Source organism: Solanum stenotomum, chromosome 6, assembly GCF_019186545.1.
Source record: "Solanum stenotomum isolate F172 chromosome 6, ASM1918654v1, whole genome shotgun sequence".
NCBI classification, from domain to species: domain Eukaryota; kingdom Viridiplantae; phylum Streptophyta; class Magnoliopsida; order Solanales; family Solanaceae; genus Solanum; species Solanum stenotomum.
The window spans coordinates 4,871,289-4,884,144 of NC_064287.1; positions in this window are offsets into that span (position 1 = coordinate 4,871,289).

Consider the following 12,856-nt stretch of genomic DNA (forward strand, 5'->3'; position numbering starts at 1 on the left):
ATTTTAAATATCTATTATAAAAATTTTGATATTTTTTTAAATTAAAATGTACATATTCAAATTTTCAATCAATATTATACATAAATGAATAGAAAATAAATTAAATATGCTATAATATTAACATGATGATTTAAGTATAATTAAAAATATCAAGATAAATAAATTTAAAAATCATTTCACAAATTAAAGCATTACCTACAAAAAAAACTCATAACAAAACAAATAAATATAGGAGATATATTGGTATATTTATATATGGCAGGAATATTTTAGTCTTGCAATAAATAGTTTTCTGCTTTTTTTTTAAAACATAAATTTTTTGCTTCTTTTCAACCGTAGAAAAATTAATTTTACTTCTATTTAAAAGCAGTTTTACTGATTAGCCAAACACCTTATTTTTTCTAGGACCTCTAGGGACATGGTGAATCGGTGATAATGTGGCGGATCATTGCACTAAAGTTTTATTTTACTAATTTCATATATTAATGACATATTTGTTTTACTTGTTAATTTTAGCAAATTAATAAAGATTTATTGTTTTCTTTCAATAATATTATTGTTAGTGTCAAATTTCCACACTTTAGGTACATCCCAAACCAAATATATTGGAATTACAAGTTTAATAACCATGAATGAGGGTAACTTAACAAAACAAACGCCTAATAAATATTTTTTTAAGGGATGTACCTAGTTAAACAAAGGACTAGTAAAAGAATATATAGAAAGTAGGAGTGTTCACGATTAGGCGAAAAAATCAAATCAACTCGATTAAAAAAAATGGCATTGAGTTTAGTTTGATTTGATTTGGTTTAAATTTAAAATTGATAATATTCTATTTGGTTTTAATTCTATTAAAAAAAGTCGGAAAAAATTAAACCAAATCAATAAATTATATTCATAATTCTTATCGCTGGATAGTTATGCATTTCAAACTCCAATACAAATTTACAATGTATAAATTTTGCATATGAAACCACAACACATTTCAAATTTATAATTCTAACAATATAGTAGTAACTAGCTAGTGCACACAAAAATTAGACATTTGTACATGTATATGATCATAACTCTGCCAAATTGTACTTTGCCCATGTATGCATGGTACTGTTTGATAGAAAGTAAAACAATCAGAGAGAAACTGTTGTACCACATAAAATTGAAGTGATTGAATCATGTGTCCACTTGATAACACAAAAAACCAAGCCTTTGTTTTATTAGATTGGAAATGAAAAGTCAATACATCTAATCTAAAACCAAAATGAGGGTATATAATATTATTATAATAATATAGTATATACATATATATGTTATAAATATTAAATAATTAGTACTTGCTTATTTGATAAGATTTGAACCTCACCCTTCTTGATTATTGCAAGCCTTGGCCTTTAATTTGCTCGTTGAGCTAGGTCGATTAAGAACACGAATTCATATCGGTGTCTGAAACATGTATTGGAGTTCCGATTAAATTCATATCACGCATTGTAGAGTTCATTTGGGGTGTCGCTCCTAACAAGATTTTCTTCATATCTAAAGCTCAAACTCGAGACTTCTATTTAAGGGTGAAACAATTCTACCACTACATCACAATTCATGTTGATCATAGTTAATAGGTTATTAATATGACATTGGAAAATAATCATTTTTTCATATGACAATAAATATAATAAGATTTGAACTTCAGAAAGTAGGTAGACTATCTTTTCACATCTTAATTAATCAAACAGACAATGGATTGATTTTGTGAGCTTATAAGAATTAATGTTGAAGACTAATTAAAGTTGAAATGGAAAATTAAAATGCTGATTAGGCTTTAAATTTTTAAAAAGACTAATGTCTATATGGACTTTGTAATGAAATTCCTATGAAAGTAAGTTTTCAAGATTCTACTCAAAGTAGATTTCGTACTATACATTATAATTTTATAAATATAGATGTTGTGTTGATAATTATATAAATAATTAATCCGTAATAAATAAGAAATAAATAATAATATTATAAATGACTCAATATATCGAGTACGAATAATAATATCAATAAAAAAATTGCATTGCTTGTGTTACTAAACATGCGGATTTATTTTGAAAAAGATGAGATCAATAAATGATAATTTATTGAAATTGCATTTTTGTTGGATCATCCATATTATAATGAAGAAGTCTTGATTGTTGAGATAATGAGTAAATTATTTTAGGGTAATAGTATCTTCAAAGAACCTAGTAAAGGGATGATGAACAAAAAGATTGTTTGGTACCTACGTGGGATAAATATAATAATTTTAGAATTAGCTTTATCTCGTTTTTATTTAAGATAATTATTCAATCCTTGAATTATTTTATTTCATCATTTATATTAAAGTGATAAAATTATTTTTCCAAATATAGAAGGCTGGGTAAAGTTTGTATGCTAAGAATTTTAATATATACTTCCTTCCTTTCAATTTGTTTGACATATTTTTACTTTTAATCTGTTTAAAAGATAATATTGACTCATTCGCTTTTTAACAACTCTTTACTTTCAACTTTTCACTTGACATGTTTAAGAGCATAAAATTACAACACATCTTGATACATTTATCATATCTTTAATTTAAAATCATAAAATTAAAATTTTAAAATTTTGTATCGAACCAAAATAAATCAAACAAATTGAAACAGACATAAAATTTTAAAATTTTATATCGAACCAAAATAAATCAAACAAATTGAAACAGACATAACAACTAGAATAATTGTATGCTATATGAGGTTTAATGTTGTATTGTAATTTAGGGACAGGTTTTTTCACTTTGCTACTTAAGAATGCAACAAAATGATAGGCCTAATTCAAGTCTCTTAATTAATTGTTTAGTTCAAAAAATGAGAACAATGACGTACAATTTTTTTTAATCTAATCTTTGATATGTATTATTGCATTTTGTTTTTATCACTTGTGACTTATTTTTCATTTATTTTCTGACCTGTACTTTTGGACTCCTATTTTTCATTATTTCCTTACTTGATTTACACCTAATTAATCAAAACCATGATTATTAAATGGAATACGACAATTTCCCCTAAATAAAAATTAACAGGTAGCAATATGAAATGGAAAGATATATAATTTTTAGTTTAAAAAGTATGGACTGAAAATTTATTTTGTTTTGACAGATTCAAAAGCACATGATGATAAATAAAGAAATTCATTTCGTTATGATTTGAGGATCATGAACAAATATTTATATGAACACGACAAAAATAATTAAATAAATAAAATTATTAGGTTATGATGATTTGAAATTGAGCTACGCACAGCAAGGGCGTTCGAGTTGGTTTAAGTAGGTTATTAAGTTTGAAATTTCTTACCACTTGTTTTTCTGATCGAGTTTATGACACGGAACCTTATCTTGTGCGTTTATCTCTCATATGTTGTTTGCAGACTATTACATTGTAGCAGAGGATATCGATTGTGGATTTCCTTGATAAAAAAGTTAAGGTATGATTTAATATATAACTAAACAATGCATCTTTATATTAAGTTTATTTCTCCAAAAAAATGTACCTAAACCATATTCCTCATTTATTTATTTTTATATATAAAACAATTATTTTTTCTGTGAAAATAATGCTTCTGTTGGGTCTATTTCCTACAATTGCATGTGACTCTGGTGTGAGGTACTTAAACTATATTTGGTGTACTATATATTAAATAATTTTCCAACAATCAAGCATATGAATTGATGCTCATCAAATATATATTTTTCGTTTTGAGTTGGTTTGAGATTATTAAAATTAATTAGCAACATTAATTTTGAATTGTTTAGTGATACTTTTACCAATTTACGTTGAATTGTAGAAGAATTTTTAATCTGAAATGAAATGATCCATGATTGCTTCAACAAATTTTCTTGAAACGTAACAAGATATCATCAGAATGATTTAGATGATGAAGTTGACAACTTTTGTGTTGTAATATTGATATAATAATGTTTTTTTTTTTTATAAATATATCCCATCCATATAGAGTCAGTTGGGACTTGGGTCACAATAATAAAACCAACTATTTTTGGCGGAGTAAATTTTGTCACATTTGTTTACATTCAACAATGATGATATGTAAAAAAAATAATTGGCGAAAAATATTAAATTTTATTTGAAAAAATGGTGTTGGCTTCTAGATTTTTTATGCGTATATGGTTAGTGGCTAGAATATATTTACTCGGAAAACAAGGTGGTTTTTCTAATGTTTGGTTGGTCATAGAGGAAAATATTTTTCGGAAAATATTTTCTAGTGTATGATTGGCGAATGAAAAATATTTTTCAAAATATTATCTTTTACTTTTAGCTAGAGTAGAAAACACTCTTTAGAAAAATTATTTTTGACCCAAAAATCGACCCCGAAAATCGATTCGGGATCTGATTTTGACACTCGACCCTAGACCTGATCACGACACCTAGCCCCAACTCTCGACCCGGGCCCACCATTCAATTGTGATCCAATCCTGATACCGAACCAAAACACGAACCCGAGACGTAACCTAGGACTTGACCCCAACTCCCGACCCGAGATCTAACATTCGAACTAGAATCTGACCCCAAACCTAACACATGGATCTGGACATGACGTCGATGATTAATCTGAGATCCGACCCCGACACCAGATTAGGGACCTAATTCGACTATCGACCTGAGACCCGACATTTGAACTAGACCATACCCTAACCCCGACACCCACACCCAACCTTAATAATTAATCTAGGAACCAATTCTGACATCCCACTTGGGATCCTACTCTGACCCTGACTTGACTTTCAGACTCGAGATTCGACCCCGACATCTGACTTAGAATTGACTTCCGAACCTTGATTTGATCACGACACATGAACCAAGACTTAATACCCGACTTTGACACCTAAATTGAGACCCGACCCGAATCTTCGATTCAGGATTCAACTCCGAAATTCCATGCCAAGATTTTCAATCTAATCCCAATTTTCAATCCAAATCCCGACTTTCAAATCGGGACCTAATTCTGACTTCCACCCACCTCATGAACTCAACCCATGACTCAACTGTTGAACTCGAGATTTGACTCCAACACTCGATCTAGAACCCAACTTCCGAACCCTGATATGAACCTAAAGCTTGAATCAAGACCCAACACTTGAAATGAGACCTGACCCCGATATTCGACCCGAGATCCAACTCCGTCATCGAACCTGACCCTAACTCGCGACCCTGTATCGACTCCCAAACAAAAATTCGACCCTAATTTCTGAATATGAACCCGACCCCCATATCTGAGTTCTCAAACTTGATCTATCCCCGACATCTAATTCATGACTCCACACCTAAATTGATACCCGACATCAGAATTGGGACACAACACGGGACCCAACTCAGAACACACCTTCTGAAGTTAGATCTGATACCGACGATCAATTCAGGATCCAATTCGATACCTGAACTAAGATCCGACCTAAAATTTGACCTACAATCTTAACTCGAGATTCAAATCAAAACGTGACTTTTGAATCAGTATCTGACCTGGACACTCAACCTCGACCCCTGAACTCGATGGTCAATTTAAGACCGAATCTGACATTTGATATGGTTTCTAACCTTAAATCTCAACCTAAAATCCAACTCTGTCACCTGACTCGGCACTGTGATTGTAACATCCCGCTAAGTGAAAGAGCTAGAATTACAAAGCGTTTTTTTTGGAAAGAATGAAAAATCTGAAAAATCGGTTAAGTTATGTTAAGTATGGATTTTTTGTCAACTTAAAATGACCATAACTCCTAGCTTAGGATGATTTAGGTGTTATACCAGATACCGTAGGAAAGATCTTTGAATTATCTTTCGAACTCCACCGATTTTGATCAATTTCGAGTTCGTATGAGGGAGATATGCCTATTTGTAGTTGGGCAGTCTAGATAAGGAAAGTCAACCCCGGATTTTAGAAGGGTATTGTGGTCTTTTCACTACCCAATTAAATTATTTCATTTTTTCGTAATTACTTAGGGGTCTAAACTAAATTTGGTCAGTTTACGCACTCAAAGAATTCACACTAGGGTTTTTAGAGAAAGAACGCAAGAGGAGAAAAGAGGAGGAAGAGCCAAAATTCATCGTTCTTGAGGTTTTGCTTGTGAATTTCGTCAAGGGGTGATCCCTACGAGGTATGTGAGATCACATCGCGTTGGGTTAGTTCACCCACGCGCCAATCATGATTTGATTCGACGTAATTATGTTCTTGAAAGAAGATTTTATAAGTTCTTGATGATTATTATTGAAAGTTTCGTTTGAATCTTGATTGTTGAAGTTGTCGAGAAGTTCTTGAGTTGGATTCATGAAATTAGATGTCGTTTTGAGTAGATTTTTACATATTTTGATTATGTAGTCGAATCTAAGTGTTTGGGAGAAAGAACCAATTTAATCTAGAGGGTTTAGAGTTGAAAAACGAGCAAGAAAAATTGGAGAAATTCTGGGGAAAATGGTGGGGCGCGGCGCTAGCCAGAGCGCCCCACTTTGTGTTATGTAGTTTGGGATCTGGGGCACCGCGCCAGCCAGTGTGCCCCATCCCCGGTGCTAAAGTTTAAGCTCTGGCGCCTCGTGCCACTCAAAGCGCTAAGGACGCCAGGTTTTCTACCCTTTCCCACTTCTTTCCGTACTAGTTCCCTTGAAACGTACCTATGTTTTCTAGTCGATTTATACACTCTAAGGTACGTCTAAACAACATGTAATCATCCATAACATGAGATCATGAGCCTTGAATCCAAAATTCAATTCAAGGAAAGTTAAGAGTCAAGTCAAGAGAAGTTCATAAGAGTTTTCCAAAAGTCTTTTACAAATGTTTTAACTTTGTTTTAAGATTTGAGTTTTAAGTTGAGTAAAAAGTAAAGATTGAAGTTCATTTCTTCAAAAGAGTATATGGGGACTATGTATTCCCAAAGAGTAAAATGTTTTCACATTTAAACAAGAAAGGAAACTTTGATTTCCAAAAGAGCCTTTGAGGTAGTTTTGCAGTAAAGAGTAAATGCTTTCACAATTAAGCAAGAGAGGAAACTTTGTTTTCCAAGATAGCCTTTGAGCTAAGTTTTGAGCAATTATCTCAAACCGCAGAAAGAATTTATGTTTTAAACATAAGAGCTAGTATTATATTTTGGGAGTAGTATTGAGCACCGATATGGGGGAGAGTTCAAATAACTCCCAACCCCCATAAACCATGTAGTCATTATGGGCAGAAAAGGGTCATACTTTTTAGATGATTCCTTAGTATGTTTTAGCATAGACTAGTGAATCAACTTAGTAGTCAGGTTCTATACCCTTGGCAAGGTATAGGACGACCCTGGCAGCATGAGGCAAAACGTTGTATCATTACAATAGCTCTTAAGTGATGGTTGTCGGTTAGAGAAACTCCCACAGAAGTATTTTGTATTATTATATACACAGAGTTACTTGTATTTTCATATACATCCAGAGTTTATATTGTATCTTTGCATACATATAGAGTTACTATTGTATTTCTAAATACAAAGAGTTGATATCCATGTTTTAAAGCTTTTCTAATTAATGTACTTATTTATACTGCTTTATATTGAAATGAGTTCAGTTCAGTTCAGACCAGGTTTGTTCTTTCAGTTCCTTTCAAGCTTATGTCTTGTTTTAGTATTCCCCTGGCATACTCGTACATTCAATGTACTGATGCCAGTTGGCCTGCATTTTCTTATGATGCAGATACAAGTAACCAAGGTCAGCATCCAACGCTTCGTTGATCCAGTTTAGCATTCAAAGTCTTTTGGTGAGCCTCATTGCTTTCCGGAGGATCCCTATTTACATTGCTTTAGTAGTTTTCAGTTGTTAGGATGATCGGGGTATTGTCCCGACACCCCTCTTAGTTTTAGAGGCTTCATAGAAATTAGTTAGTTCATTTGTCTTTACCTTGTTATTGGCTTGTGTTTTGAGACTTGAGTTGCCATCTTGGCTGGTTGAATGTTTCTTTAAAGACATTCTAAGTTTATTTCATAAGTTCACCTTTTGAGACTATTTTCTTGTTATTTAAAGTCTTCCGCTGAGTAGTAAGCCAGACCAAGGGTTCGCTTGGGGTCAACAATGGTTCTCGAGTGTCAGTCCCGCCTAGGGTGTTGGCTCGGGGCGTGACACTGACCTTAACTACCAATTCGAGATTCAATCTCAAATTTAGATTCAAAATTTGACACTCAAAATAAGATTTGACCCCGACTTGATCTGGGACTCGAGAGTTAGGTCTTGAATCAAAATCGGAAGTCGCGTCCCGAATTGGGAATCATGAGTTTGATCCTTGATTCACATCAGAAATTGGTACCCCAAAACTTGAGTTATGGTGGAAAGTTAAAGTGTGAGATTGAGAAAGAGTTTTGGAAAATATTTTCCTTACTTTTGGAGGTAAGTCGTTTTTCTTAAATTTGAGAAAAATAAGTTGATTTGAAAAATGTTTTCCAAAATATTTTAAGTCAACCAAATATGAGAGAATTGAAAAATGTCTAATTGATTCTTCTAGGATTATTTGACAATGGAGTCCAATAAGCATCCGACAAAGACTCACAAATCTTAGAATGAAAAAAAATAAAAATTAGTCAAATTACATTTTCAAATTCCACAAAGTTTTAAAAATGAATAATTCATTTTTTTTATCCAAATATTGTCCAATCGACGATAATTTCGTAGAATCTCTGAACTTACAAATATAATATTTTAAGAAGTATGAATAATTGTTAAAGCTTGACACATAGTTGGCAAAGAAGAATAAATTAACGATAATTTAGATCTTACAAATTAAGAGACAGATGATATTAGTTTGCAAAAAGATACCAATTTTTTTTTTTTGGGTCTCAATGACATGTATCAATCTGTATATATAGTATATTAATTAAATAACAAACTTTTAATTGTAGTTTATTTTTGTTCTTTATGTTTTAAAGCTCGATCCTATGCAAAAAAAAAAAACGTTCGGGTCGTTTAGTAGCTGGTTAGAGTTATGGAGATATTAGTAATATAAAGATTAATTATAAGTAAATCTATGTATTATTTGATGCATGCATTATTTATGTATGAATTAGTTATATATGTATTAATTTCACATTTCATCCTACATAAAATAATACATAAAAACCCTAACTTATGCATATATTAGTTATGTGAATTTCTAAATTGTCAACCAAATATCGTATTAATTTTATACATGAATGACACATTTTCTATCTAGCTCTCAAACGCATGTAAGTTATACAAAATTAATACATAAATAGATTGTTTCTTATCTGACTATCAAACGCCTCCACTTTGTTGTTTCCATTCAATTCTATCCTTTATTTATTATTATGTCTTTGTCCTTTCATATTGAGATTAAACAAATTACACTATACAAACTGATAAATTCTATGAACAGTTAACACTCAATTCACTAGACTTCCATTGATAGCCATTAGAGAAAGCTCTGCTAAGAAGAAAAGAGAGAGATAACTTTTATTCAATGAAAATGAGTGAAAACTGATACATTGTATTGGTACATCATTCTGTATATATACAGCATCATCTAACAAACTTTAACTAACTTCTACTAATTGTACTAACAAACTTGCCTAACAAATATCTATTATTGATATTGACTAACTTGTCCCTCATACTCATTTCACCATGTTATGCCTATTTCTTCACTCCCCCTCAAGCAGGTTGGTATGAAGATATTCAACATGCCTAGCTTGCCTACTAGGAATTCATGTTGTGGTCATGGCAAACCTTTAGTCAACACATCTGCCAATTGATCTTTGGAACCTACATGCACTGTCTTGATCAGCCCCTCTTGAATTTTCTGCCTGATGAAATGGCAATCTATCTCAATATGTTTAGTACGTTCGTGAAAAACAAGATTTGCTGCAATTTGCAATGCAGCTTTGCTATCACTGTGCACAATTACAAGAGTTATTATCTCACCATCCAATTCTTTCAACAAAGCAGTCAACCACACTACTTCAGAAACAACATTTGCCATGCTTCTGTATTCAGCTTCTGCTGAACTCCTGGACACCACACTTTGTTTCTTTGATTTCCAAGAAATCAGTGAGCTCCCATGTTTGATCATAAAACCTGAGACTGACCTTCTTGTGTTTGGGCAAGAAGCCCAGTCCGAATCACAGAAGACTGTCAGTGAATTGGAGGCCTTGCTACTCAACAATATACCTAGAGCTGACTCTCTTTTGATATACTTCATGACCCTAACTGCTGTATCCCAGTGAGATTGTTTAGGTTGTTGTAAAAACTGACTAAGTGTCTGTGCTGCATAGCTTATGGCAGGTCTTGTAAGTGTCAAGTATATCATCTTCCCAATTAACCTTTGATACTTTGTCTTGTCTTCTAACATGTCATCATCTGTTTTTTGTATCAACTCATCAAGTTCTGGTGTTGTTAGCTTTGCATTAACCTCTAGTGGAGTCCATGCTGGTTTGACAGATCCTATCCCCAGTTCTGAAATGATTTCTAGAGCATACTTTCTCTGGTTTATCAGAATACCTTTAGAAGATCTGTGAAACTCCATTCCAAGAAAGAACTTCAGTGTTCCTAAGTCTTTGATCTTGAAGGCTTCATGTAATGATGCTTTGGTTTCCTCAATAGTAGAGATACTGCTACATGTTACCAACATATCATCCACATAGACCAAAACAATGACAATATAATTCCCTTTCTTCCTTATGAACAATGAGTGATCCATACAACTTTGAACAGAACCTGAATGGACCAATGCATTAGATAATTTCAAGTTTCATTGACTGCTGGCCTGTTTTAACCCATATAAGGATTTAACAAGCCTACAAACAGTGCCACTAGACTCCCCCTGACTTGGTAATCCTTGAGAAAGCTACATGTACACCTCATCATCTAAATCACCTCGAATGAAAGCATTATAAACATTCAACTGATGAATATGCCAGTTATTTTGAGCAGCCAGTGACAAAACAATTCTCAAAGTGGCCAAGATTGCCACTGGAGAAAATGTTTCATGGTAGTCTAGACCTTCTTGTTGATTATACCCCTTAGCCACCAGCCTGGCTTTGAATCTCTCCACCTCACCAGAAGCCTGCAACTTAACCTTATACACCCATCGACAACCAATAGCCAGTTTGCTTGGAGGTAAGGGTACCAAATCCCAAGTATGATTGAGCTGAAAAGCCTCCAAATCAGAAGTCATGGCATCAACCCACATGTTATCCTTAATAGCCTCATGATAGGACCTAGGCTCCTGTATATGAGATAGAGAACTAAGAAACACTTGATGAGTTAGTGAAAGAGTTGCATAGGAGAGATAGACACTGAGTGGATAAGTAACATGAAGATGGGTGCCTTAGATACTCTTTGTGACCTCCTGGGTGGAGAAGGAATTAAGACATGCAAGGTTGTATCTGGAGATGCATTGGAAACAACAAGAGATGGAGAATGATGTGGTGAACTAGAAGACTGTGTAGGCAGTGGACTTGCAAGATCATTAACAGTAACAGTGTTAAGAGGGTCATCAATAGAGAAAATGTCACTAGGAGGGAATGATTCAGAAGACCAAAGAAACTGATCAACCTGGGGACAGGCTCAGGAGATGACTGAAAAGGAAAGACATGTTCCTTTAAAGTGACATCCCTATTGACAAAAAATCTTTTATGTGCAAGATCAAATAAAATATATCCTTTGGTAGTAATAGAGTAGCCCATGAACACAGAAGGTACTGCTCTAGAAGCAAATTTATCCTTTCTAGGCAAAGCACTAGCATAGCACAGACATCCAAAAGTTCTTAGATGATTAACTGAAGGTGGCTTTCCAAAAAACAATTCATAAGGGGATTTACCACCAAGGACGGTTGATGGTAATCTATTAATAACATAAGCTGTAGTTAGAATGCAATGACCCCAGAATCTGATAGGAACATGTTCTTGAAATCTAAGGGCTCTAGCTACTTCAAGTAAATGTCTATGCTTCCTCTCAGCTACACCATTCTGCTGAGGGGTATAGACACAAGTTGTCTGATGTATAATACCAAGTTCTTGAAGGTATTGTTGCATCTCAGAATTCACAAATTCACCACCGTTATCTGTTCTAACCATTTGAACAGTAGCCTGGAATTGAGTGTGTATCAGTTTGAGAAATTGTCTCAATACTAATATAACATCACTTTTAAACTTTAACAGAAAAATCCATGTAACATGAGAGAAGTCATCAACTATAGTCAGAAAATGTTTATTCCCATCAAAAGTTTCAGCATGATATGGTCCCCAAACATCTAGGTGCAACTGTTTGAACAGAAGTACTAGTAGAATGAGGAAATGAAAATCTAGTGTGCTTAGCTAGAGGACACNGTATAGACACAAGTTGTCTGATGGATAATACCAAGTTCTTGAAGGTATTGTTGCATCTCAGAATTCACAAATTCACCACCGTTATCTGTTCTAATCATTTGAACAGTAGCCTGGAATTGAGTGTGTATCAGTTTGAGAAATTGTCTCAATACTAATATAACATCACTTTTAAACTTTAACAGAAAAATCTATGTAACATGAGAGAAGTCATCAACTATAGTCAGAAAATGTTTATTCCCATCAAAAGTTTCAGCATGATATGGTCCCCAAACATCTTGGTGCAACTGTTTGAACAGAAATACTAGTAGAATGAGGAAATGAAAATCTAGTGTGCTTAGCTAGAGGACACACTTCATAATCAGCTACAATTGATTTATACTCATCTAGTTTATAACCAAGCAAATGCTTCATGGAAACATTAGAAGGATGGGTAAGCCTTCTATGCCACAATAGTATATCTTCAGATTTCTTCTTTGCAACATGAACTCTGTGAACTTCTGC